This window comes from Epinephelus lanceolatus, chromosome 5 (genome assembly GCF_041903045.1).
Source record: "Epinephelus lanceolatus isolate andai-2023 chromosome 5, ASM4190304v1, whole genome shotgun sequence".
In the NCBI taxonomy this organism is placed as follows: Eukaryota; Metazoa; Chordata; class Actinopteri; order Perciformes; family Serranidae; genus Epinephelus; species Epinephelus lanceolatus.
The window spans coordinates 41,057,650-41,063,884 of NC_135738.1; positions in this window are offsets into that span (position 1 = coordinate 41,057,650).

The following is a 6,235-nucleotide window of genomic DNA, read 5'->3' on the forward strand; positions in this document are numbered from 1 at the left end:
CGTACGTCTGTCCCATTCTCTTGATTGCAATATCTCAAGAACCACTTGAGGACATTTTCTCAGTTTTGGCAAACATCCACTTGGACTAAACGATTAACTGAGATTTTGGTGGTTGAAGGTCATTCATTCTTATGAATACAATATCTTAAGGACCTCTTGAGGGAGTTTTTCAAATTGGCGCAAATGTTCCCCTGGACTCAACCATGAACTGATAAGATTTTGATGGTCACTGTGACCTTGCACCCATCTCATCCTTAATATTTTATCTCAAGAACACCTTGAGGAATTTCTTCAAATTTGGAACAAACATCTACGTGGACTTGTCAGTGAACTGATTAGAATTTGGTGATCAAAGGTCAAGGTCACTGTGACCTTGAAACTGTCCCATTCTCATGAATGCAAATGTCAAGAAGGCCTTGAGGGAATTTCCTCAAATTAGGCACAAACATCCACTTAGACGTAAGAATGAAGTGATTAGAATTTGGTGGTCAAAGGTCAAGGTCACTGTGACCTCACAAAACATGTTTTTGCCATAGGTTTCATATGCTAATCATAACAAAATTTCATACAAATGTCTAATGGGATATAATGATGAAGTGATGACATTTTACATCCAACAGGTCAAAGGTCAACTTTACTGTGACATCATAATGTGCTGGAAAAACACTTGGCCATTAATCAATGTCACGACTCAGTAACAGATAGGGACATTTGGTCAGTTACTAAATTGGTGACACTATGTGACGGCCCCGCCCTCTACGCTGGGGGTGTGTGTGGGCAGGTTGCTGGTTGGTCTGCTCTATGTTCCAGGTTCGGCAGAGGTGGGACTGTCATCAGGAGATGTGCTACACCTGGGCCCGGTGGAGCGCATTTATCCCCATGCTGGCCGAGACTCTGGGTTCACTCCATCCACGCCGTCAGAGGGGGACGCCACAGCGCGGCTGTGCTCTTTGGTTTTCCTTTTTGTTTCGCACACACACACACACATATGCATCCACACCCGCCTACACTACTGATCACTGATACTGATCGTTCGCCTTATTTTTACTATGTTTCAATAAACATGTCACTTTTGTTTTGGAACCTCGTCTCCCCTCCTGTTATTGGTTGCAGTCCCCGAGCCCGACTGTAACAACTAATCTTGGGTGAAGAAAAGATAGAGGAACATGTTTGACCAATGATGAATGTTGTGTTAAAGAGGAGCATAATGACGGGTTTATTATGGACGAGTTCTTCCAGGTTTGGTACTTATAGTTTCCATGGACAAGAGTAAATATGAAACATTTACAGGCTAATTACTTTGCAACACCAACCTGTTTTCACTTTACTGCTGTCATAAAATCTTATTCCAGTTCCATCATTGAAATTGCTTAATTTCAACCTCACATTTGCTTACTTCTTTAGTGTGAGTTTTGTCTGATAACAAAATGCACTTTGACTGCACTTTGTTTTACACTGATCATTCTCGCTTGTCAATACAGAATGGTCCAAAAAAGGGAAATGGAATAAGACAGCATGTCATTTGTGTGGAAAAAATGTTGGCATCCAAAAACAAAATGCAAAAAGTTACAGCAGCCTCTTTAAATTGATACAGAGAATAAATGACTCTTACTGGCAGCAATGCGGTTTAAAAATAACTTCATGTAAAATGTCATCACTTGGCTTAAGTTTCTGTTCAGTCTCATGAATACTGAAAATATGGTTGCTGCTTGTTTGCTTTGCAAGCTGTGAAGAGTGTTACCACTGTTACAAGAAGTTACCATTAAAACCTACAGTATATAAATTGTGTGAATAAGTGTGAATTAATAAACAGATTTCATGACAGTTTTGGGGGCACTGTCTCTCAGTCTCACAACACTTTGATATCACATTTACACACTGACAAAGGTTAAAAAAAATCATCTTTGTAAACTTTGAATTAACATCTTCACTTTAGCTTTGGATTTTATATGTAAATTAATACACAAACTTCTCAAGTAAATATTCATGATTTTAGCATTCACTTGATTCATGTTTATGATCATTAAAATTGACTTCAGATTAAGTTTTTAGTATATATCCAGATTTATACATGAAATAAATGCGTGCACACTTTGTAATGGATGCATTTTCAAATCTAGTAACACATCATGCCTCGGTGAAAAGAAATAAAGAATGTGGCTTACAAAATACCTCAAAAGGTACAAATACACTAAGACAGTGGTTCCCAACTGTCTGGCCACGGGGTCCAGATTTCTCCATGGTCATTAGTTGGAGATCCCACAGTTTAATACATTCTGTGTCATACTTGCGTTTAGCCAGTTCTCTGTCTCTGTCAAGTAGCTGGCTTTTAATGACTCACTCTATAGCAGAAAACAGCCCTTCAAAATAAAAGTTCTAAGTGTGTTTTTTACACACTTGACACATTTGCGAGTCACTTGTGGTCCTTTCAGAATGGGCCCTCCACCCAATTTTGGACCGTGACCCACCAGTTGGGAACCACTGCACTAAGAGATATCTACGTATTGGAAGTAACACGAGTATAAGTGTTCAGTAAGAATAACGCACACACTGATGCGCAAAAAAATTGTCCTGTGTATTGTTCCTGGTATACTACAAGTATGAATACTTGGCATAAATAGATAAAGTCCACCTTTCTATAAAAGTGTCCATTTTCAGTTGCAGTTCACATTTTCTTGTCAGTCATACAAGTATTTGCAATATATATCCCTGATCACTACCATATATCTTTATAAATATCCTCACAAAAATAATGATGGATCTGAGAGACATTAATTTCTATAATATTGTCAATTCTTCTTTACCACTTTTCCAGAACCCTTTAGTTCTTGGGCGGTCCCGCAAGATATGTACATAGTCCCCAATTCTTCCAGAGTTTCTCCAACATAATGCTACTTCACATATGGAGAAATAATAAGGGGTGTATTATGTGCACTAGAGGTGTAGTCTTGAGTCAAATTCGAGTCACAAATTTGATGGCTTTATACTCATCTTGACAAAATCAAAAACAAGTTGCAGCTTGACTTGGACTTTAACTCCAATGACTTGTGACTTCACTTGGATTTCAGTCTTTTGATTTGAAAATACAATCTTGACTTGACATTTCCAAATTGTTCATTGACATGGTGCGACGAGTGCATTTTTGCTTAGGAGTCAGAAGATGTGGGACCCATCTAGCGGAAACTTTTAAGAAGCCAAGCTCATTTTTCAGAATATGATCTGGTCGCTCCTGTGAGATGCCCAACCTGTCTGCTACTTGACGTATTGACAATTGGCAATCTTGGATGATCATGTCCAGGGCAAGGTCAAGGTTTTCTTTGGTGGTAGCAGTTGATGGTCTCCCTGACCTCGACTCATCTTAAACACCCTCCCTGCCGCGCTTGAATTCTTCTACCCAGCGTTTGACTGTGGCATATGAAGGGGCATTGTCATGTAAAGTATTGAGCATGTCTTGATAAATTTCAGATGATGACCTTCCTTTGAGATGAAGATATTTGATCACAGCGCAATACAACAACAAATCACTGACCACTATTCACTTCAAAAATCTGCAAACATAAAACAAAGAGTTTGAAACATGAATATGTTTAATGACAAAAACAAAAGGCGGTAGATTATAAAAAATAGTCACGTGACTAACCTAGCGACCCAATTTCTGAGTTAGGCTCAAAACTATTCAGTCAACCCTCATACTTGTGACTTCCAATATACCTCTGACATGTTGTATTTTACTGTCTGCTTTCTTCACACATGGTGGGGATCTGGTATTTCATAATATGACCACTTCCAGCACATGTCCAACTTAGTCCACATTTAGTCCACTTTGGTAGTAAATTTCATTTTTATCCACCCTTACTATCTATCTATTAAAAGCCTCTGTGCAGTGATGTACGGACTGTTTGTCATTGCAGTATTCATGCTTATGGCATTTACATGCAGCATCAGTTCCTGTAATCTGTAGGAACTACTGAGTTTTGTTGTGAAATATTGTAAATTAAGAGATTGACAGACAGCAACACCATGCTGGTCCTTCATAAAAATGATCTGGCACATTGAGTTTCTATTTTTCGATCCCTTTATTGGGCAAAAATCTACTGTTGGGCCCTTGGCTCCCACCTAACTACCGCTCTATGCACAGTGCACATGTATCTTGTTGTCTCCATGTTTGCATTGAGTCCAGTGCAACTAGCACTCCTGTGCTCTAAAATTTTGTGTTTGTTTATAGTCATTTGATTAGATGCAACTTAATTAGAATATGTAGGCTATCCATTTTATGACCTTAAACTACATATTGACACAGGGTCCTTCAAAAAAACATGGCCATATAATTATGTATAACACATGACCTAGGTTTGCTGATATTTTTCTTTAGTCATGTAAACTGAAAGTAATCAAATTACCAAAACTATGCTGTTAATCTGGGTTTGTTGCTGTCCCAGAAACAGTTGCTTACATGCCAAATTGGTAATCCTACCTTAACACCCAGTGAGCACATCTGAAAAAGCCAGTCAAAGGTTGTTATAACTGCTGCCTCATGCTGTACTGGGTACTGTAATGATTTTGGATTGTGTTGCCTGTCAGGGCCTGCACAGCTGCACACTTGCTTATCTTACTCAATCAAGCAACCATCGACTGCTCATATTCTCACATAGATGCTGTCTCAACACCTACTGTTGGTTTTTGAGAACTGACGGTCTGATCTCACACGATCTCCATCTATGGTGTTGATGTCGTAAGAATATAAGTCACTGTGCGTCTATGTTTTATAGTTTGTTTTCACAACACCATAACAGATAGACAATGGTGGAAAGTAATAACAACATTTATAAGTACTGTACTTGAGTTCTCTGCAATATTATAATGTATCACTCAAGTACAATTCAGAGGGAAAAAGTAAGTACTACATTTATTTGATCACTTCAGTTATTTCCAGGATTCCGATTAATAATACAAAATATAATCAACAAATGAATGATGGTATCAGACTTTCGTAGCTATCTATATCACACTTTAGGGGTGAAGTCAGGTCATTTGAGACACTTTTGGTAGATTACCAAGAAAACCACCTAAAACTCTGATTACTACTTCAAGTGTTACTTTAAGAAATTTTAATAGTTCTCTGCTATGTTTCTATGAAAAATATGTTGCTAAGTAAATTATTGTAGAAACTTTGGACCTTCAAACACATTTAGTACCCTTACCTCACTCCAATGACATGTTCAGGTTAAATGGGTCACTCGTGTTTGTTTATTTTTTTAAATGTTTAAATGCATTTATCAGTTCAGTCATTAATATATTAAATAATTCATGTAACATTTGGCTATTCATCAAAACAGATTGTCCAACTTTTCTGCCCTGCATTCCCTGTTCTTTTACTTCCTGTTCCCTTGGTGCTTTATTGTCTACAATGAATGTGTGTGTGTGTGTGTGTGTGTGTGTGTGTGTGTGTGTGTGTGTGCCTAAGTTATGATTTAATGGCACCTGGTAGCCTGAAAACATGCGTTTTTCACTTCACAAATAACGTCCCATTTTACCTAAATGCATTAAACACTCAAAACCCTTTCCCATTAAAAGCAAAGTGTAATGTGAATATACTTTGACTATAAGTCAAACATTATAAAATGCAACACCTTACAACCATTTATGTTGTTATACCTTTATTGTTTTAGCTGAAGTAGCCTACTCTCACAACCATCAGGAGAAAATCGACATGCCAAATAGCTTTCCCAGAAAATACCTGGGACCAGATCTTATCATGTCAAAACAATAAAAAATATTATTCCAGGTAAAGCGCATTTGTAGCATCCATGCAATAACATGTTCTGTCGGTGAATGGGCTTTAATACAAAAAGAGCCCAGAATGTAAAATCTTTTTTTTATTCCATTTTATCTTATGTCCCATCATATGTCCCAAATGGTCCGACTTTACCATGAAGTGATTCTGCATAAGCACTTTTACTTCTGGTATTAGTATACTGTAATGCTTATACTTTTAATCATAATAACAATGATACATTGGATTTAAATTGCGCTTTTCTGGCACATTCAAGGGCGCTTTACAACAACAACAACAAAACAAAGACAAAAACAAACAAAGTTGTAACAATCCATAAGAAGGGAAACAATGCAGAGAGGAAGACGAACAACACAGTTTTTCAGAGGTTGAACCTTTTGTACACTTACAATTTTAATATCACGACTTTAACTTGTAACAGAGTATTTCTACTCACGTGTT